At 46.5% G+C, this 23,250-nt stretch overlaps 1 long non-coding RNA gene across 1 annotated transcript; it reads right to left on the bottom strand.

Moving 5' to 3' along the window:
* Nucleotides 1-2,738: 2,738 nt before the first annotated feature.
* LOC144168990 (uncharacterized) lies at nt 2,739-13,257 on the bottom strand. The gene is made up of 3 exons (XR_013322324.1): nt 13,159-13,257; nt 5,456-5,605; nt 2,739-2,973 (listed from the first exon to the last, which is right to left on the bottom strand). It is a non-coding gene; the product is annotated as an uncharacterized LOC144168990 (long non-coding RNA).
* Between the last annotated feature and the right edge of the window lie 9,993 nt (nt 13,258-23,250).

Consider the following 23,250-nt stretch of genomic DNA (forward strand, 5'->3'; position numbering starts at 1 on the left):
GGGACTCCGGGATGCCTTCAACAAGCAGTCGGCCAAGCTGAGCCAGTGCAAGAGAGAGATGGCCACCAGTGCTGCTGACATTGAGTCGCTGCAGCAGCAGCTGGAAGCGAGCAAGAAGGCAAGCCAGAAGCAGTGGCGGCGGAAGGGGCGACTTTATTCTCTCGGAAGGTCCTCGGGCATCCAAAAATTGTTCCAGTGCGTTATGCACAACCTACAGGTGCCCGGCGAGGATCCCCGCTCAGAGATCTTGCCCGAACGTTTCAGTTTTCTCAGCGCCCTGTGGCCCCACGTCAAGCCTGGATGACGCCGCCGAGTGGCCTGGCGGGAAGCCTTCTGAAGGGTCTGCTCGCCCAAGGCCCGCCACCGGAGTGGCTAGTTGACATCGCACCCTTCTTCGAATTTGCCACAGCCTTCCTTTGCTTTTCCCTCCAGACTTTGGACTCCTGCTGTGACACCGCGAAGCTCTTCTTCTCGCGCTGCTGATCAGTGCTTGTGTGTGACACATTCCATGACCAGCGGGTGTCCACTGGCCAAAAACTAGGGGCGCACTGAGTGCTTTCTGTGACAGTGCATTGTTTTATTCTGCAATTTCAAGTCTCAAGACGTTCCGGTCTAATGTCAAGATCGGTCACCCAGCTGCAACCTGTTGCTTCATATCTGGCCGGCCCGGAGCCTATTACATATTTAAAGCGACGGGGACCAGAAGAGGACGACGAACCTGGCATGAACTGAGGGTATGGGGGGAACGAGGTGGCGCGTGCCATCAACATTGGTTTTTTGGAATGATTCTGGCCGCTGGTACAATAAAGTGGTCCTCTCTCTACGTCGCCCGCTCCACGGTTTTCAACAGTACCTATTACCACGGCGATTGTTGGCGTGGGGGCGGTGTTCCCTGACCAATTTTTCCTTTGCCACCTTGCTCCCCAAACGGATATTTGCGGCAAAATGGCTGCCAAGCGTTGCTTCAGTGCACCAAAAAATCTGGCAAATACCGCGGTGTTCAATGCCACTCGATTTGCACAGTGATCAGTGGAAGGCCAAGCCGAAATACACGCGTTGTCTGCAGCCCCCATTGTAAGGGTTTCGCTCATTAAATGTGCGCGCCCCCGCCTTGTCATCTTATCGCGAGTGGCCTTGCTGTTCCATAGTTCTAAGTCAGAAGCATGATGCCGTAGCGGACAGGATGAGATAAGAGGCGCGGCCCAGGCACGAGCTAGAGAGTAGCTTGTGACAACCTAGCCGATATCTGGAAGTAATGAGCACGGTACATTCGGCTTACAACACAGGAACGGTTTTTTTTCTGCACGTCTTCTCCCCTCCCTCCCCTCCCCTCCTCTCCACCCTCCCTCCCTCCCCCCTCCTCCCCCCCCCCCGCGCAGTAATGAGATTGTTCACGGGCCATTAAAAGAAAAGACGGTGCGTTCGATTTGTGTTGCGATTTTGTTCTGTGCTGTACGACGTGGTTGCGCATTATTTTTGTACGCAGATATAATCCAGCAATGAGTCGTCAATAGTGCGGTTTTTGTTTTGCAACAGTTTTTTCTCGCTGCATTTTGTTGGTGTGAACATGATTTCTCGGCAGTGTATGCAGGTTAATGTCCGGGTTAACGCTTTCTTTCAGATTTTGCGTTAACTGGCCAAAAAGGCAGACCTTGAAGCATACCTGTGCATGCTTTATTTTAGTTTATAGGTTCCCAATTACTGTGTCTGAACTGAAACGAATTTCTTGAATGTCTAAGAATATTCCTGTCTCGAGGTGAGCCCAAGAAATAAGTATACATTGAGTGGGACCTTTCAAGTTCTTTTCTTCTCCCGCCGAGGTGTGCACGAAAAAAAATCTATAGTGACTAAAACTTTCGAAGTTCTGCTTGCGTAATCAATTATTGTGTATTTAAATGTGTATCGCGCACGTTTTTTTTTTCCTATTGTGCAATGTTGTAGTCCAATAGTGTGTTCATAACATGTATGTGCAATAGGTATATGAGAGTAGTGCATGTTTTTTCATGACTTCGAATTAAAGATGTCCTCATATGAATTTTGGATAAAAGAAAACCGAAAAGAATGTTTTGTAATGCTCCAATTAATATTGCCACAAAGACAACAATTCGACACAAGAAAACGCACTATTACCTACATGTTTTCTTCGTTCAATTATTAAACGCATTACTGCGCACACATACCAAACGACGGGCGGTGGCCATTCCGAGGCATCGCCGCCGCTCGTCCAACTTTCGCGCCTAGTGCCATTGCCGAGCGGCCCATGAGAAGCGGCCGGAGCGAAAGTTGGGCGAGCGTCGGTTGCTGCGGCCGGCACCCGGCGGCCCGGCCCGGCTGCCGCGGAAAAAAATGACATCAGAAGCGTCCGCGACGTCACCAACCTTCTCTCCCCCCTCTCCACTCGTTGCCATGACGATAAATGCAACGTTTTTCATCAGACGCCACGTACCACTAGGTGAGGATTTGGCGCGAATTACGCGGGACCACTGTGGATGCTAGAGAGGCTGCCCCGTGTTGTCGGTGTGTGCACGTTTAAGAGCAGTGTGGAGTGGTAGGTACAGCGCTCACAATCAAGCATTACAAAATGTGGGCCCTCTCCAAGCAACTGGAAGCACTCTGGGTGCCCTTGGCATACCGGGCAGCCTCAAGGTCACATTTTTCAAGCGATCTAAAGCCCACAGGGAAAGAAATGTTTTTTTTTTCTTTTTTTTTCTCTCTTTTTTTTTTGTTTCACATGACGCATGCCAGCCGTGAAATCACACGCAAGCCACTGGCCATGTGTACAGGCTTCCATTTGGACAGCATTAGTGATCCAGGTCTTTGCCAGTCCACCTCCTGGCCCGAAGTCGGGTGATAGGCCCTTTGATATCTGCCAAACTCCCCTGGTGCTGCTTCTGCCACTTGTGCTTGTAAGGGCACACTTGTCCATCGAAGATCAACACTAGGTGGTTCCATAAAGGACCTCACGAAACCTTTCTGGAAAAGAGAATAGACGGTGGTGAAAAAGGCAGACCTTCCTACGATTCTCTTACATCATTGCAACAGCAGCTGATGCGTCTTTTTCATTGGGGAAATGAGGAAGTGGGAGGGAAGGAGGGGAATGGATTGCAAGATAAGTTGCACAGCAGATAAATGCACCACTCGACAAGTTGCAGTACCGCTAAATAGAAGATGTTCAAAGTGGTACCAGCAACTCAATCTCTAAACAGAGGGCCCCAAACTTTCACAGCCTGTTCAGCTTCTTCAGGGGTGACAGAATGAGCCGGGAGGTGTTCTTGCCAAGACTGCAAAATGCATTTTGAAGGTATTATTCCAAATGTTTAGGATGCAGGTGTTGCCAACAGGTCAATGCAGTGGTCACTGACCATGCAAGGTTCTGCAAGAGTGCTGTATGTGAGGTCGCATTTACGCACATTATTATTATCCAAGAGGGCGATCTTGACAAAAAAAAAATCACATGCCTTGCCTTGCACATGGCTTTGGTGTATTTAATTCCAAATTTGATTGTATGCTCGAACCAATAACCCCTTCCCTAGATGTGATGAAATTCTCTCTTTCTAATACATGCAGCAGCATTTGGAAAGCCATTAAGTCAGCAGGAGAGTTTCTAGCTCTTGACCCTTGCCATTATTTGTATGTGCACCAGTTGCCCCCCACATACAGCCAAATATGAAGTCGCCCGTGTGGCTTTAGTACCCATGGCGGCTCGTGCAAATTTCACTCGATTACCATCCATCGGAGAAACTGTGTCCATCGGGGTAACTTTTGCCATTTCACCCATAGCAACAAAATTAGACATGGAAAAATTTGCCCAACAGGACGAAAAAGTTTGTTATTGAGAAATAAAGCAGCTAGGGGCTATCATTTGATTATGAAGTTTAATGTGCCGATGCTACACAGTGATGAGCAGCACAGTAGAGGTAGGCTACGGATTAATTTTAGCCACCTGAGGGTCTTTAATGTGCGCCAAAATCTCGAGCATGCGGGTGTTTTTGCTTTCCCCTCATAAGAAAAATGGTTGCCACAGCTGGGAATCGAACCCGTATCCTTAGACTCAGCAGCGCACCGCCTTAGCCATTGAGCCATGGCAGCAGATAGCTGGGTGCTACCACCTACTACCTTGTTTTAAGAAAAGCAGACCAAGCTATATAATCTCCCAATGCGAAATTTGAGCGCGAATGAGCCAGTGATTTGAAAAGGTGAAAGTATGATGTGCTGGTGCTGCACCACTCCATACTGATTTACTTCTCTTCCTCAAACTGCACTACAACCAAAACATGCAACCTAACCACCTAAAGAAGCATTACAAGGAGAAGCCAAACCAAACCATAAGTCAGTGCAATAAAGTCCTCAAACAAGCCATGCATACAAAATGCAAGTTTCTTTCATTTGAAAGACTACCTCGTTAGAATGACACTGAGTTATATAATTAGGAAAACAGAAAACGTCTATGCAACTAGAACGTATGATGTGTTATGCACAGCTGTGCAATTGGCTGAGGCTGGCAAATTCATATTGAACAGGGATTATAAGCAAGCAATTTCTGTTAAAATTTAGGGCACATTCTTTTTATAACAGTGAGAATGGTGGGGTGAACAATTGAAGTTACAAACACATAAACATCGAAGCACTTAGTGCAGCACTTAGCTGGCTGACACTGTTTTACACAGCCGATCGGACACGTTGGAACGGCACTAACCAACTGACATAAGTGGCACGGCCACTTACGTGACCATGTTTGTTGAGTCATAGCTTATGTTTTAGGAAACGATTAGCATCAACCCTAATAAAAATATGGTAGGTGTAGAAGTCCGGCCACAAGCAAAGTGTGAAAACTGGCACATCAGCGGTATTGCAGCACCATCAATGAAAGTGGATGATAAACAAGATAACCAAACGGCCGTCTTCGAGGTGGTAGCAGCCCTGGTCAGCAAACTGTCTTTAGTTTTTGGGGCCCTGCTCTGGATACATTTTGTCGACGTGGCAAAACAAGCCATTTAGCCGGAGAATTGAAATTTTGGCTTAAAAAGTTTAATTTCTCAGTGAATAAAGCATCGCTTGCTGCCGCACAAGTGCTGAGGGCACTATAAAATACAAAATATTTCGAATAAAACAAACTCTTATTTTGTCTGCATGGCCCCTTTAGCAGTAAACCTTAAAAAAAACGACTTATTGCTGATGAATCCAGTTGAGTTACAATCGCCGACGAAAAAAGATCACTTGCCCTTTAATTGTTTCTTGAGGTAATATAAGGATGCATTGTTTACTCTCTCTCTCTAGAAGGTGCAGCACAACTGTCACAGCCTCAACATCCAGGGCCAGGACGGGGGAATACAGCTACAGACGCACTTTATGGCAAAACTTTCCCTTATGAGAGGCCCAGAAAGATAGCGTTCATTCCAGGCCCATTAAACTGAGCGCTGGAAACAAGTGGGAAGAAGTTGTGATCACCACGAACCCTGGGCCTGCGATCAGATGTCTTGCTTGAGAACAAGCTCCCTCTCTCGGGAACGCTGCTCCAGGTCCGTTGCGGGCAGCTTCGCTGTTGTGCAGCTGGCAGTCCACCTGCTGGCTCATCTGGGGGGCTGCGCTGCTCCACCTCTTCCAGCTACGAAAAAGCAGAAGAGATGGCAGACATTAGAAATGCAAACTTTGTTAGTGAATGTGATTGCTTAGTGCAGAAAATTGAAATTGTCAAACCCTCGGGGTTTTAAAGGAGCCAACACAAGTTTGTGTTATTCGAAAGATTTTGTGTTTTACAGTGCCCCCAGCACCTGTACGAATGCAAACAATGCTTTATTCACTTTAAAATTTTGATTTGCCCGCTAAATCGTGCGTTTTCGTGGTCTGCAATGACATCACAGGGCCTTGTTTACCATTAGTGAACCTAGATGGCGCCACCACACCACGGCAAGCCGTTTTCTGCCTTTGGTTTGTTTGTGAACGTATTTGTACCTGGCTTGTTTTGTTCATGGAGACAATCGTTTCGTGAAACATGGTGCTCGCTCCACAAATACGGTCACGTAAGACATCGTCGCTTGCATCAATCGGCCAGTGTCGTCTGAGACAACCCCAAAGCCCCGCAGTCCTGTGCAGGTAAACCAAGCATAGTGCACGCAGTACCAACAGCAGCATACGCATTGCACTTCTATGTTTACGTGTGCTTTCGTAACTTCTACTATTTGTCTCATCATTCTTGGGGCTTCAAAAAGAATGTGCTCTAAATTTAAGCGCAAATAGCTCGTTCGGCAAGCTTATAAGCTCTGCCTAATTTGTGTTTGCTTTTGCCGGCCTCCACCAATCGCAGAGCTGTCTGATATGACATCATAGGTTCTGTTGCGGGAAATGAGCTAGTGGGTCGCATGGCCATTCCAGTTTTTCGTAATTATGTAGCTTATTTGAGCGAAGTTTACGTTAAAAGTGTTGTCAGTATGTTTCTAATGAAGCAATCTTTTGAATGAACCAAACTAGTGTTTTCTCTTCATGGCTCCTTTAAAGGGACATCGAAGTGAATTTGTCAAGCTCCCGTTTTTGCTTGCACTGTGTTGACTGAAAGAAGAAAAATTACCATGCGCGGTTTGCGGCGGCTGCACCAACCAACCGCAAAGACGTCGGGTCAAGGTGCTACATGATTGGAAGATGTCCAAGATTAGCATTCAAACAAGTTGGTTTTAGTTCTGTGAAACAATATGCTTGCGATCCGACGTTATGATTGGATGGGCATTCTCCATATCTCAATAATCGCCATACCGCGTTTCTGTCATGTTGTCGGCTGTAAAATGCCTCAGATATTGCATGCTGCATCTGCCCCTGTTTGGGGAAGAGGCAAGCTCCAGCCGACCGCAGTGCAATGGCAACCTCCGCCTGGGGCGCCGGCCATCATCACCACCGGACAGCCCAGCCCCAGGTAAGTATATAGATAAGCCTACCAGGACAGGCTGTAATCGTAGCAATCACTAGCTGGGGCCTACGCAGTGGATACGTACGCCCTCCGCGTCACCACAGACGCTCAAATGCCATGCGCTTTTCCTTGATCTTTAAAGGAGCCATGAAGACAAAATACAAGTTGGGTTTATTAGAAAGACTGCTTAGTCCTGATAACAATGATACCAATATCATCGCAATCTTCGAACAAATAACGGAGATATTAAAGGAGCCATGAAGACAAAATGCAAGTTGGGTTTATTAGAAAGACTGCTTAGTCCCGATAACAATGATACCAATATCATCGCAATCTTCGAACAAATAACGGAGATATTAAAGAAAACGTGTGAAGCAGTCACGACCCCCTAGCCAATTTCCCGCAACTTTTCTATGACGTCACAGAACCTTGTTTGTGCGATTGGCGACCGCCTAACTGACCTGTCACGACGACACGTGACCGGACGTCTGTAATGGGGCCTCTAGTTCCATTTGACAGCATCACTTAAATGCGAACGTGCAGTTAACGCACTGAAAATTATGTTTTATTATTGGCCCGTATGACGTCACTCTTGCTCATAATACGTCACAGTGGCGCAAAATTTGAAAGTTTTTAAATACTTTTTGCTTTTTTTTTCGTCAAAAAACATATTTTGTGTGTGTAATGGAGCTGAGTGAGATACTGAATCCTAGTTCTTTCAAATTAAACGAAGTTGTATTTTCTCTTCATGGCTCCTTTAAAGAAAACGTGTGAAGCAGTCGCGACCCCCTAGCCAATTTCCCGCAACTTTTCTATGACGTCACGGAACCTTGTTCGTGCTATTGGCGGCCGCCTAACTCGCCTGTCGCGACGACACATGACTGGACCTGTGTAATGGGGCCTCTAGTTCCATTTGACCGCATCACTTGAATGCTAAAGTGCAGTTAACGCTCTGAAAATTATGTTTTATTGTTGGCCCGTATGATGTCGTTCTTGCTCATAACACGTCACTCTGGCGCCAAATTAGAAAGTTTTTAAATAATTCTTGCCTTTTTTTTCGTTAAAAAACATCTTTTGTGGCTCTAATGGAACTGAGTGAGATACTGAATCCTAGTTCTTTCAAATTAAACGAAGTTGTATTTTCTCTTCATGGCTCCTTTAAAGCTTGCCTCACTCATGTTTGTATATTTAAAAGCGTGTTCGCACGAGGCCAAGGGTCGGCTGATACGGGACTGTGCCCACTGCCCGCAAGCAGTCGGTGCTTGTGGCAACAGCACGCCAACAAGAACTCGATAGCGTGTCAGTGTCACCCTGCATGCTTTCTGCAAAGTCGCCTGTGGAGCAATGAATGTTACGGCCCAAAAATGGTGACCTAAGTACAGAAAACATCAGCCAAAAACGATAAAATCAATTTACAAGAGAGAGAGAGAGAGAGAGAAGTATGTACCCTCGGAGATTCGAACTTGCGACTTGTGAAATAACATACCTAGCGCTCCAGACCACCAGGCCATGAGCCAGCACTGCCGGTGTTGTCTCATGTACCTTTAATGTGCCAAAGCTAAATCTGGGCTGTGAGGCGCGCCGCAGTGTAAGGCTCCAGATTAGTTGATTTGTAACGTGCTAAAGCCTCGACACACAAGAGTTGGCACTTTCCGCCTCCATTTGCAAAGCTGACGCAACGGCAGAGATCTAACCTGGGCCCTTGGATTCAGCAGCAAAATGGCTTACCCACTGAGCCACTGTGGCAGGTGTGTTCACATATTAAAAAAGATGCAAGCATAAGTTGGACATATCAATGGGCTGAATCATTATTGAGAAATCCGTAAAGACAGGTAATTTACCAAAAATTCTTATTACATGGCCATTAAGAAAAAATGCTTGTAAAACAGTGTTTAAATATTTGAATTGGTTACGCATACCAACAAAAACTTTTTCGATATTTCAACAGGCTTGCAATGAAAAAAATTTGTGCAACAATCTTAGTGCTTCTTACATTCTCAGGGGTGTAATTTTGAAAAATTCTGCAATATTGGGTTCCTGCACCATAATAGGAATGTGCTTCTCAAATTTGAAGTTTCTGCAACCAGCAGTTTGTTTGGCTTGGCATCCATATAAAGTGGAAACCTTGTCCTGAAAACATCTGTTTCTCCCTGTTAGCGGCGTTGCAGGGCGAAATCCCTCACACTGGTTTTGTGCACTTGTATGAGTAACATTTATTAAACATTTATTAAAACCAATTGGATAAATCAATCAGTAATACATTCATTGGAGAATCTTTAAGAACACCTATTTTCTTCCGAAACGCAGAATCACCTTCAAAACTACTTTTTAGATATTCTTACGGGCTACAGATATCAGCAAAAGGCACTTCGATATGTGAACGGAAGGCGCGATAATCAGGAATTTACAAAAACAGAATTTCCTTCTTTTCCCCGGTTAGGAGTATAATTTTGGAAAATCCTGCCCTTTGTGCTGCTGAGCATGAGGTCGCGAGTTCGATTTCCGGCCGCGGTGGCCGCTTTTCTGATGGAGGTGAAAAGCAGAAACGCCCGTGTGTTCCAGATTTCGGCGCACGTTAAAGATCCCGAGGTGGTCAAAATTATTCTGGAGCCCTCCACTACGGCATGCCTCATCACCTGCGTTGCATCGCGCGTTAAACCCTACAAACAGTCAATCAATTGAAAAATCCTGCCTTAGTGAGCCCCTACGCCATGACACCAATGTACTCCCGAAATTTCAAGTCGCTAGGTTAAGCAGCTTTGGCTGGGCGTTGATAAAACAGTCAGTGAATCAGTCGGGCACTTCTCTTTATAGGCATAGATTAATCGTTTCAACTTTTGTCTGGTCAGCTGAATTGAGTGACAGCCTCGGCCATTATCTGAATCGATCTCCGGAAACTCATTGCCCTGATCGTCGCCAGTTTCTCATTTCACCCACAATGAGAACACGAACTTCTAGAGCCACCAAACTGAACTTCCTCCCACATATGCCACTCCAACCCCATTGCATGCAATAACGGTCGGGCCTTCCAACTTCAATTTCATGCAATGACCCAATGCTATCCAGAAGTATGTATTGTTTGAATTATTGATTACAGCAAAAATGTTTCTATCCTGATGATTCTTAGTTCCAGTTCACATTTGATTACCTATGTGTATTGTTTGTACATACCACCAAATAGCGTATTCCTCCCCCCTCCCCTAGTGATGCTGTTGGGCCTTTAAAGGGGCACTGACACAAAATTTTGAAGGCGAGATAACTTCGGAGATAGATTGGTGGGAACACATATACATCATCTGCAAAATATCAGCGGCGAATACAGCCTAGAACACATTTAAAATCAATTTTGAAGTGTGCGAAACGCAACCGAGCAGCCAGCAGAGGACCACGCGCAATTGTAAATAAACAACATCCAACACGTCACGAGTTTGTGTTCGCCGCTTCCGCACTACCGGCGTTTTTAGCCGGCTCGCCCGGCTCGCCGCTCCAATCGGAGGGCCGGAGGGCGGAGCTTCTGCTCTCGAGAACGAACGACCCGATCGTTGGCGGCGGAGGCACCGTGATTTCACCAGAATCGGGCAGCTGGCCGCGACCAAAGTTCTACAGCGATTCCAGGCACTCTGTGTCTATTACTGTTTATTACCATTGGATGCGAAAACGCGCCGGAGGCACGAAAAGCTCACTGAGCTAGCCGCACGGTCGCTGTGCAGGCGGCGGCCACGGCCGCGAAGTGGCCCAGGCCGGCGCAAGTAGCTCGAGTGATAGCTTGTTACCGCTGCACGAAATTGTCCCCAAGTCCAGACCATGGTGGCTTACATGAGAAAGGAGTTAATGATGCGATGGCGGGTTGCATTCAAAATTGTCATCTGTACCGCTTACGAGAGCGGCACTCGAATATCCGCCCCAGTGCTGAGCCGAACACATCTGTAGGCGGACCTGTAGGCAGACCGGCCGGCTGCTCCCAGCGCGCGTCTTGCCACCCACCGTCTCGAGCGTCGCGCGTCGTTCTTTAGCCGCGGTAGCATTTGCACTCGCAGCGCCTGCGTCACATCCACGGTCGCTTTTTAATTAAGCGCCTCACGAGATCAGTACGTGGGGGCATTCGCAGAAACTGCCATCGATGCGGATTCGACAGTGCTACGGCGGCTCTGCTCTGTGATATCCCTCCGACGGTCACGTGGTCAGCTTTGTTCACACAAAATCCACAAAATCCATCGTTTCGCGGCACTCGCTGAAACCGAAACTGCGACTGGCCGCATTGAAAATGCCTCTAATTAAACAACCGTCGCACACTGAAGCAAATGAGGTTTCTACAGGTTATAAGTAGGTCACTAGCTACTTATCGCAACAAAAAAAACAAGATGCAAAATTTTTGTGTCAGTGCCCCTTTAAGGACAATCCTAAGCAAAGTTCAAGTGTGCTCCCAACAGTGAAGCAAAGTTCTGGCTCTTGGGGATTTTATTTACTTCTCAGCAGTGACTTTCTCTGTCTCTCTTCTAGTTCAGTAAGATGCTCCCCAAAAATTTAACAGATGTATGAGTTGCCACCGCATTACATCTCCTTGCACCTGCCCATAAATAGGAAATTGCTGAAGTGCACTTTTGGAATTTTAAGATTAAACATGCACTCAAAGAAACGTATCAGTTCCTTTCACATTTCCAAAGTGCACTGCAAAGGGTCTTTTAATTACATTTGCTGTTTTGAGATACCTAGAGCCCTTGAACGATATTGTTTAGCATGTTACCACTTTTGCTACACCCACTTTTCAAACTCATCCCAAGCACAGAAACACCACACGCTGCGTTAAATCCTTCGTGCCACATCCCTCAGTAGTCAGGTGCATCCATCTTTGCCCTCTGCTCCTGCAACGTTCTAATGCAGCCCCGTCTCCGCTGACTCCATACCACACTCACCACCAGGCGTTGGCTTTGGCCAACTACCCACCGCGGTGGCTCAGTAGCTAAGGCATTGTGCTGCTGAGCACTAGGTCGCGGGTTCGATTCCCGGCCACGGCGGCCGCTTTTCTGATGGAGGTGAAAAGCAATAACGCCCGTGTGTTCGAGATTTCGGCGCACGTTAAAGATCCCCAGGTGGTCAAAATTAATCCGGAGCCCTCCAATACGGCGCGCCTCACTCCAATACGGCGCACCTCATTGCCTGCGTTGCGTCGGCGCATTAAACACTACAATCAATCTGCTTTGGCCAGCTACTTTGTAGAATTATATGCAGTGCCATCTACTGTAGTCTCAACAGAGCAGCGTTCTAGCATCAAAGCTAAACTCAGAGCCAACATTTAGAGTACTTCAAACCAACACAAAGGACAACATGGGTCACAAGGCTTCTGGTCGCAGAAAAGGTGAAAATGAGGGATGACAACCACAAGGTATCCTTCAAAGCAGCCGCTTGATCACACAACAACCAGCGGGAATTCTACTGGAGATCAATCAACTGTACTGTTCATTACACAAGTTGAGGTGCAATCCGTTTGGCACAGGATGCATACCTTCCACTTGAACCGTTTCTCAGAGGAGTGCATACTTCAAGTATATATGCAAAACATGGGAAAATGCAAGAAGGAAGCCAACGAGCCCAAAGTCACTGCGAAGGTCTGTGGCACATGTCACCAGGCATTTTGCAGTCTACTGTTCCCTCAAAATCTCTGTGGGTGCCTTACCAAAAGGATGAATCGGTGGCATATATAGATATATAGTCTGCGTCACACAACTTACATTTGAAGCCATGCAATTAAAACACCTAGCTGGCACCTTCCAGGGGATTAATATTTTAATAACAAGCAAAGACACAGGGCCCCCCCTAGTTGATAATGGTTTAAGAGCGGAACACGCAGGTGGTAACTTCCAAAAGTGAGCTTTATATAATTACCTCACGTGCATTGTACGGCCCGAGGTGCATCCAATCCACATAGCGAGAGACCAGGGTGGAAACTTTTGTAGTACAAAGCCCAAGTTGAGTAAACCAAATGGGACATTAAGCACATTGCAGCATTTCATGACTGAGGGACACAGGGCATTTGTTAACTAGTAGGATAATTAATTAACATTAGCATACACTGCAAATCACGTCTGCTAGTGCACTTCATACAACCACATGCAGGAGTGTTGTAAACTAATACTGCAAACAATTGTACTGGATTAGAACATTTAGGCACAGCTTTTGTTATTCACTCGCGAAACTAGTGTGAGGCCCTAGCGTATGAACGCTGCTGTCTCCACACACAGAGGCAGTTGTGTTCCACCTACCAGCGTGGGGCCGCTGTTGGCTGCGGGGGGTGATGGCGCACAGGCTTCCGGCGCATCTGTTATACAGGCCCCAGAAGCTGTGGCCTGTGCCCAGCAGATCCACCTTGATGACACGCAATGTACGAGGCAGAACGAAAATCATTCACCCTGGATCAAGCATGAAGAATTCATGCAACTTCCACAAAAACGATACAAAAACGCATTTTTTCTCCCGAAAACTATGTTTGGGATGATGATGCCGTGATATCAGAGAAGCATAATCTTTCTGCTCGCAGTCTTCTTTTCAAGCTTTTTTTTTTGCTAGGAACAAAGTATCGTAAAGTGCAGTAAGACCAAGATAAATGTAATTACTCAAGAAAAAAATTGAGGCAGCTTTGTGCCCTCAGCCGTCAGGATGGTTATTTGCATAAAAAAGTTGAACAGATCTTTGACATCAGCTCAGATTTGTTAGTACAAAGGGTTTCGCCTTATTCAACTACCTCATGATTTATGATTGCTTCGGTATGCCACTAAAATACCACCTGGTATGTAACAAAAGGTCACGTTTTTAAAAAGATGAACAAAGCTGTTTTCTTGAAGCAAGTTGTTTCGGAAGAAAAATTTCACAATTTAAATGGGATGGAAATACGGGTTGAGAGACACAATAGCCTTACTTCGTTGCCAAGGCAGCATATTGCTGAATCCATTGCTGAAAGCCAACAGCACTGATGACGTTCTGCCTTCCATACGATGTGCATGGCTGTTGCAAACTGATAATACAAACACCTGCATTGAATTATGAACTTTTCTGCACAGCTTTTGCGTTTCACTCAAGAAGAATCTGTTAGGCTGCTAGTCTCCGGAGTACAAACGGTGGTGTGCCTTTATGCAGAGACAGGCGCAGGTGCAGCGCACTTACCAGCGTTGGGCCGGTGTTTTCCACTGGGGATGAGGGCGCACAGGCCTCCTGGCTCCACCCTGAAACAACCCTCGGTGGACGCAGCTACCAGGCAGCTGCCAAGAGCGCCGAGAGCTGTTTCAGGATGGAACCGGCCGTGGTGGAGGGGGCCCTGGCGGCATTCCCAAATCCAGTACTTGGCAGCACCGGAACGGCACAGTGCACGAGGTGGAGTGCAGCCTGCATGCACACACACACACACACACATGTACATACACTTTACGCTCGTTACAGACGATCCTGCAACAACAGACTTTCGGTTACAACAGACCATTGCTGTTGGTTTGTTTGGTCGCCATGCGTTTCAAGTGGAATCCACTCTGCTCATAACGGACCCGGCTTAGCAGACTCCTGGATACAACAGACTAAATTTCGGGCGAAAACTGTTTTGACTGAATGCTAACAGTGAACTTTCGCAGTGCCGGCACCCGATATGCTTTTCTAAGGAAACTACTGTCTGGCAACATTGTCAGCATCAGCATTGTCTGGTCATTGGTGCAGCCAAGCCAAGCCAGTGCCGGTCGGCCTTTTTTATTTTTTTCTGTGTGACCAGCGGCACGATAGCTGGTAGCTGGTTTCACTGCCGGATAAACTAAGCATAATGCTGTCGAACAAGGTGAAAAACAGGCCGACACCAGCAAAAGTATGGGACTGTAAGCAGACGGTCTGCTCGACAGCCAAGAACAAGGAAGCTGCCGGAAAATGCGACTCAGGTGTGATTGAAGAACAGAACTTTTGAATAGGCAAAGTGGCGCACCTGGAGGTTGAAGTTCTTCGTCGCACTTTCTACGTACTAAAGAACTGAGGTTCAGTGAAGTTCGGCATTTATTGTAACCACAAATACATCGTTCCCGTTCTCAGTCAATAAAAAAAGGTAAGAAATGCCTTGTGCAGGGGGAAGGTTCCATCCATTGTGTGCAATCTGGCGCTGGCCATGCAGAGACCAGCTGCTATAACTTTCAATTTCACAGATGTCTGTCAGATTATTTCGTAAGAGCTGTTTTACTGAGCAGCAGGGGTGGAACAAGGTACATGGGTTTGGGAGCTGTCCTGGGAGCAGGCAAAGTTGCCTTTTGTAGTAGGCTTGGAGTAGCGGCAAAGGCGTTTTGGAGCAGGTGTGGAGGAGCCAGAAAGGCCGTTTGGAAAGGGGCTGGCACAGGTTGCTGTGCAAGTTCCTTGCCAATTAACTTCAATCTATTTATCTTCTATATTCTTCTTCTATCTTTCTATACTTATCTTCTATCTTCTAGTGGTCTTGAGGACATTTTTGCAATTTTTTAACACATGTGCTTGAGATTTGCACATTGAGTGTATTTTAACATTCAGAGCACAAATATGCAGCCAGTTTTCATCAATGTGGCGCAAGGTCAGAGTTATGCAACACGTTATGCCTTTCAATTTCGGGCAATTTTTTCATCATCTACCTATGAAATACTCAAATAGCTTTTATCCCTTTGTGCTCTAGAAGAACCAGGGAGTGCAACTGTACCACAGCAATAATTTTAGCCTTGTTTCTGCAAACTCTGTAAACTTCATAAATGCCAGTTCATCAAATTGCATAAAATCTTGTGCCAGCAAAAAGAAACTCTATATCTTGTGGTTTTATTTCACTGTTCAGTTCGTAAGCTTTTGAATCCAGCAAAAATGATACAAATCAAACCAGTACATCCCAAGATATTGCACCCGATAGCTGAACATGTGGAAAAAAAATTGGTTCTGAGAAAACGGGGCACAAAGTTTGGAAACAGGCAAAAATGATCATTTAGGCAACTTCAAAGGGCGACAGCTTTGTGAATACTTATGATACAGCTATGATATTTTGCAGGTACATTGTCTTGGACCTGTATATTGCAAATAAAATAATACAGAAAATTGATATTTTGGCAAATTTTCAGTCCTCAAGACCAGTGTCAAGACCTTGCACTAGAACTTACTCCTAACCGATAATGGAAGTTTACAATATGCAGCGTTATCTGCCTTCAGCCCCAATGAGCATGCTGCGTTATCACCGTTCAAAGGGTACACCTCACACGCAGAGTCGAAGAGTATCAGATAACAGGCGTAGCTTCGTTTCCGGTAGACGGCAGCATTAGGCGAACTCGCGGCGGCATTCTGTAAAACAAGGGGTTTGCTTGCTTTTTTAAGTGCGAATGCACTTTATAAGCGACCCCAAACCATCCACCGCCGGCGGCGGCGTCGGCGTCCGCAGTGCTCCTCTATATTTAAAAAAGAAACAGCATCCGGCGCCAGGTTTCGATCCCAGGACTTTGCGGCCGCAGCGCGACGCTCTACCGACCAAGCCACGGACGCGACGGTGATACCAGTGTTAGTGACGCGCTTTATATCTTTAACGCATTCAAACTACGTCGTCAGCGGCGTGCGTTGGCGACTCAGCGGCGTTATAGCGGCTTGATAACTGCGTGGTGTACACGTGATACTACAAACCCGATGGAAGAGATGGAAGAGAAGGCGGCGAGGCGGTGGGCTGCGGAGGCCGAGCGCAAGCGCCGCAAGCGGGCCGACAACCGTGCATTCGCACTTTCACATTCTCCCCCTCGGGGAAATGCGGGGGAATTTTTTCTATCGAACAGCGTTTTCACTGTGGGAAAATCAGACCATAGGTTTGTCTTCGCCTGTCATGGGGTTGTGAGTCGAATAACGTACACTGTAGACTACGTAACGGGAGCGTGTTAGACATAATTAATGTTGGACAATCCTCCACATAAGCAAAGCTAACCCCAAATTTCACAAGCAAAAATGAGTAGTTACCTCACAACAATGGCGAACCGAATTAACAAGCAAGGGAAAAGCGTCCAAGACCCTGTTTGTTCAACAATAGTCACATCAAAAATGGTCAACTAAATTGAAGTTCACCTCCAATAAACTGCTACCTTTCATGCGAATAATATTGTATTTGTTTTCTATCTGTTTGCAATGTGACACAAGAACATTTCACTTAGTTTTTGTCATTTTTCATTTAATGGTGGTGCAGGCGCCGGAACCGGCAAACAAAACCCCGCAAATGCGACACGAATAAATCCAAAGTGAAGGCGGATAATGCGCGTAGTGCCTGCGGCCTTAGAGATAACCAAAAGCCAACCACCATAGCCACTCATAGCCTTGATGAAACCGAAAGTATAATCGCCTTGAAATAGAAAACACGATGTTTCAGCCAAGTTTTGGGCAAGGGGCATCAAGGAGGTCGTATCTTGTGGCTCAGTTCGGGTGCTGCAGCACAGTACAGTACTGATAAACACTGATAATAGGGGCAGTTTGGCGCAGGATGGTGCAAATGGCGCAGCTGTTCCACCCCTGGAGCAGACTAACATCATTGAAGATGTGGACGCTGCCTTGGGAAAACGATCAGTTTCGGGTACACCTGTCTCATCACAAAGGGTTTGAAAATAGCCTCGGTAATTTTGCTGGCCACGACAGGCTCTTATAGCTGGTTAGTACTTGCACCTACTTGTGTTCTTGCTTTAGTTGCTCAGCTTAGTGTGTGTATCTACACACCCGACCGCATGTGCTAGGCCTTTTCCAAGTGCTTGTGCGAATCCTCGAAAACAGCATTAGGTGATTGTTTTCCTCCGTGCGACTGCTGTGGAGAGATGCTGCAGGCTTGTAGAAAGAACACTGTCTGTAACATGTATATGCAATGCTAGTCAAAGTTCCCGTGAACTTTAAGTACCCTCTGCTCGCATTTATTCCTGCAATTTCAAAATGCGAGCGCATGCTGGCATTTGGGTCCGTTGCTTCGGTGGAGTGATACACTAGATGAGCTATTGCTGTTCAGCCGTTCGTAAGTTTTCTGAGTACAGTAGAATCACGATATGAATCTCGCGGGACCGCGAGAATATTCGTATCATCCAAAATTGATATCAACCAACAACAGACAAAAAATTGAGCACTAAAAAAAGTTTCAGTTTTTTTTTCTTATTATTTTCGCGTGCAGAAATGCGTGATGTTTTCTTTTTTTTTTTTTTTTAAACCTCCATGCCACCGAGCAGTCCTTTCTGAAGCGTGTAAAACTTGGCATTTGTCTCCTCAATTGCGATGCCCAGGCCCACTACACTCCGAAACAGTCATGGCATGAACCGTGCGGTGCGTTTTTGCACACTATTCGGGAATGTCAGCGTTGCGTGCAGGATTTTTTCACGCCCGCGTCGACAATTCCGCTTCTGCCTTGGTCAGAAAATGACGCGCGAAGCGCATGACAGTGGGAGAAGCCTGACGACTTGCTGTATTGGGATGCGCACATTTAATGGCGGCAGTTTCGAAGCGCTCGAGACAGCCGGCTGGCTTCGCCAGAGATGCTGAGGCTTGCCACCCCGCCAGGTATTTTTCATGGGCCCTTTCACTTGTGGCGCAGATGATGTTTTATAGTACCATTTCTGCTCATGTTATCAGCTCCTTTACCGCACAAGCAACTTCGTGTGTGCCTTGATCAACATTTTGAAGAGTGGTTAGGACGCAGTCGCCCGAACGCCCCGCACGAATTAGCGACAGAAGCCACCGTCGGCCACGTCATGCGCAGAGTGCAGGTGGTTCCACAAAGGCATTAGCATGCCTATGTGGTGCTTCATGGGCCGAAAACAACCCGGCCGTACCTGGAGAAAGTGACAAAGAGGGGGGAGAGAGCCCGCACGTCTCCGTTGCTTGCTCACTCGGCAGTCGGACGCCTCACCGGCTCGTTTGCATCACCCGCCGGGCCGCGCAGGTCCGTTCGTAACACCCGAATTTTTTCCCATTGCAAACAATGCAATTTGGCCAGGACTTCTCATAAATTCGTATCATCCCAAATTTCTTATCACCCCAGAATTGTATCATCGAGATTCCACTGTATAGTGCCTGCGGACTTATGATGGCAAATCCAAACCACAACTGCCTTGATGTATCCAAAACAGGATGTTTCAGCCAAGTTTTCAGGCACCAGAAGGCTCGGACCACCTGGACATCTGTAACATGCACTAAAGCATCGACACACAAGAGTTGGCACTTTTCTTCTCCATTAGAAGAGCAGACACCATGGCAGAGATCTAACCTGTGTCCTTGGGCAGAGCAACACAATGCCTTACCCTCCGAGCCACTGCAGCAAGTGTGTGCACAGAGAAAAAAAGCCCTTCAGCACAGTGCTTTGATTCAAGGTCCACTGAATGAGCATTTTTCGGCTCTCCAAGGCCACGTCCGGCTTTATATAGATAGCGACCTGCCCACACGCACTGATTCCGCGTGCCGAATTTGTTATTGCTTGTTTGATTCTTTTTAGTTCATTCCGCCGGCACTGCACTGGCTGGTGCTGGTTTTATTCCCCACTTCTCCACTGTAGACACATTTTCTCGGCCTGCCATCGTAGTTATTTTGCCTTGCAGTCGGTCTGTTGTGCTAGTTTCTTTGCCTATTCAAGCTGGGGGTACCACACAGCTTCTGTGTGATCGCCGGTGTGCTGAAAGAAGTGTTTTTTAACGCCAAATTGGTACTTTGATAGGCTGGAAAAAGCACACACCCGACCGGCGTCCACTGAACGTGCACCCACCCGGATATTGTCCGCAAAAAAAGTGTCCACAGCTGCTAACCCTTTGCTAACGCGCTCAATGTCATTTGATAGCGCGCGTAAATCCGCGAGGATAAAATTAAAAAATATTCAGTGAGTAAAGTTTTATGCATGGAACAGACAAAAAGGAATAGAAATTAAAAAGCACTTGGCATGCAATTTCATATAGCGCGACAAAAAAAAAAGATTAAGAAACCAGAAGAAACACTTGGCATGCGTCTTACGGCACATAGCACGAATATTAAAAAAAGAAAAAATATAGCGTGTCAGAAATTTCCCATTGGCTGCTAGGCAGTGCAGCAGCAGCATCAACAGTTGTTGAAAAAAGTAGCGGCCATGAGTCTGATGCCAAGGTTGTAGGATATGGTCGACTTAGGCAGTAGGCTCGGCGTTAAACCTAGCAAAAAACACGCGAAAAAATATCCTGAAAGATCCTACAATATTTTTGAAACTTACTTTGATAGACTGATTGCAGGGTTTAACGCGCAGACGCAACGCAGGCGATGAGGCGCACCGTAGTGGACGGCTCCGGATTAATTTTGACCACCTGGGGATCTTTAACGTGTACCGAAATCTCATACACACAGACGTTCTTGCTTTTCGCCTCCATCAGAAAAGCGGCCGCCGCGGCCGGGAATCGAACCCGTGACCTCATGCTCAGCAGCGCAACGCCTTAGCCATGCAACATACCGTAATTACCCGATTCTAACGCGCCCCCGATTCTAACGCGCACCCGATTTTCCTGGCAAAAAAAAACGAAAAAATTTGCGCCTCCCATTGTAACGCGCACGGAACTTTGTGAGCAAGAAAAACGAATACGAGAGAAACGGGCGATTTATTTCTCGAAATAATCTCACTCATCTCACTCCTCGTCGCTCTCCGCTGACCAGAACATCTCGTTCTTGGTGCTGTCAAGCGCGTTCGCGATGCCACACTTCATAACGAACGTACCATGATCGATGGGATCGTGGCCCATATGCCTCGCACGCCCATCCTGCGAGCTTCTCCAGAGGCGCACGCTTCAGCCGACCGCTCGTTTTGAACGCGTGAGAGCCGCTGCCGCCATTGCTGTTATCAAGCGCGCAAGTGGAACGATTTGACGATTTGTGTGAACGCCGATAGAAAAGCCTAGGCGCCTATGCTATAGTGCCTAGAATATTCTAGGCACTATATCTATGCTTCCTGCGTCTGAAAAATCGTTGCTAAAAGCTTTGGCGCCTGCTTGAGATGGCGATGGTGATGGGCGGGACGAAATTTCCGTTGTTTCGGCAGTTTCGGTTTCATATCCGATTCTAACGCGCATGCGATTTTTTTACCTATTTTTCCGGAAAAAAAGTGCGCGTTAGAATCGGGTAATTACGGTACTTTCAATGAAGATATCGTATGTGATATTTGTTGCATACAGCTGAGCAACCCTGGCACGGGCACGGTAAATGGAATTTTTTTTGAACAGGTTCCGATCGCTTCGGTACGGGAGCAGTCGCTCAAAAAGATATGCCAAAGATACTGGTTCTCACCACAAGCATTGAACTCGGACAGCTGTTATACCCAACTTTGCCATTCGTTGGGCTTGTAAGCCACCTCGACGGAGCTCCTACAAACGTGAAGCTCCATTATGGTGAAAATGCGCAGTCAATGAAAAGGTTGCCATCGATTAGCTCTCCCTTTTTTGGAAATACCTTATTTTCTCACAAGAAGGACGGCGCTTCCACGCACGGAATGGCCCTGTTGGAGTGTTTATTCAAATTACAGCTTTATTTGTGAACTAGCCTTTATTTACTAGAGCTAGAGCTTTATTTGTGAACATTGACTGACGCTTGCATAGCTAATGGATGGCTCTAGATTTAACCGTGAATTATAGTTGCTGGCTGCTACTGTAGCTAGTGATCGGCACAATCGACATCTATTGGTACGACCGCTACATTTTATGCGAGCAGTCGCAGGCCCTGCAGCGAGCGAAGCAAAGCTGGCGGCTTTGAGGATTAAATTTCGCCCCACCTGATGGAGCACTCCGTCTCTACGCAGCAATGTTTTGGCACGCTTGCTCCCATTGTCGCCGGCTGCAATGGGCAGGTCGGTATCTATAAAGCCAGTCGTTTTCAGGACTATAGTTTTGCAATACGCTTTTTCTAAACCACACAAGTACAAGCCAGACGAGGAGGACTTGCCTTGGCCTGAAGCTGCGCCTTTTCATTGCGCAGCCTGTCGACCTCGTAAGGGCTGCCACGGTCAAGCAGCTGTGCACGCAGGAGAGTGGTTGGGGTGGCGGAGCACCAGCTCCGCTGTTTCTCCAGCCTTGCACCACTAGTACAAGCTGCGCCAATTTTTTTAGGAAAAACTTTAGTACTTTCTCAACAAGCGTGTGCATTGGAATATAGTTCTTGTGGATTATTTTTGGAGTTATTGAAACAAGTTTTGGTTTCACTTCTGCGCAACACGTCTATGGCTTCCGACATTACCTGTGATCGTGCATTACACGAGCCTTTTCTTTTTTTAAGGCAGCTTTATTGAACACATCCTGGAAATAAAATATTTGGACCGATATACAACGGCCATCAGTACAAACATTTCTAGTATTATTTCCTATTATTGAGTTCCCAATACCTATAAACACACTGCCTAGTAACCACACAATTACATTTCCTATCAACTATCAAAACTTGCGCGAATTATTGCGTATGCACCGTCAGAAGTGTCCCTCTATTGGCCTACATTCCGCCAAGTGATAGAACCACCATAGGGACAGGCCTGGTCTGGGATGCTGGCACCCCTCCAGTCAATCAAGTATGACCAATCAGGTTTTAATTTTCATAAAATTCATTGCAACCACTAACTTCCCACTTTCATCCAGTTCACACCACCTATCAGAACAATCCAATGTTACGAAATTAACTGCACACACTACACCCCCCCCCCCCCCCCCAAAAACCTCTTATGCAGATAATCGTGCACGCATAGCGAAAACTGTCCACTTGTTTGAATTATCCCACATTTTGAGTCACAGGTGATAGCAGCAATAAACTTGTTATGGTCCGTTTTATCTGTGTTTAGAACCAATCAAAACAAGGGATTCATAAAAATTATACCCCTGCTACACTAGCATCCGAATGTCATTTGAACCAAATGTCATTTGACTCAAATGCAAAGTTGTGCTGCTCCACAGGATGCTGAAATTCCATTCGGCTCAAATGACTTTCCAGCCAAATGAGCACCCAGAGAGACATTAGGGGGTCTCGAATGCCATTTCTATAGCACTCTCATGCAAAGCGTTCCAAGTGCGCATAAACGAATACATTAATGGCGTACTTATTACAAAATATTCTTAATTGTGGGACTGTTTACTTCTCGTTCACTTAAATCATAATATCAAGATGTAACAATACCATACTCTCTGCACCAGTGTGAGACAAACTAGTGCCAAGTGACAAACTAGTGTGGCCAGACAGCCCAAAGCACCACAAAAAAACATCGATTGCGATTCAGAATTAAGCAATAACCGCGTCAAAGCTTGCGTTATGATGTCATATTTTAATGCCAAGGGCTGCTGTTCAATTTGTTGCATTACTGTGTAAAAACAGAACTCGACAGCAGCAGTGCCATGCAG

This window comes from Haemaphysalis longicornis, unplaced genomic scaffold (assembly GCF_048455015.1).
Source record: "Haemaphysalis longicornis isolate Haplotype H1 unplaced genomic scaffold, Haemaphysalis longicornis Haplotype H1 scaffold_1, whole genome shotgun sequence".
Taxonomy (NCBI): Eukaryota; Metazoa; Arthropoda; class Arachnida; order Ixodida; family Ixodidae; genus Haemaphysalis; species Haemaphysalis longicornis.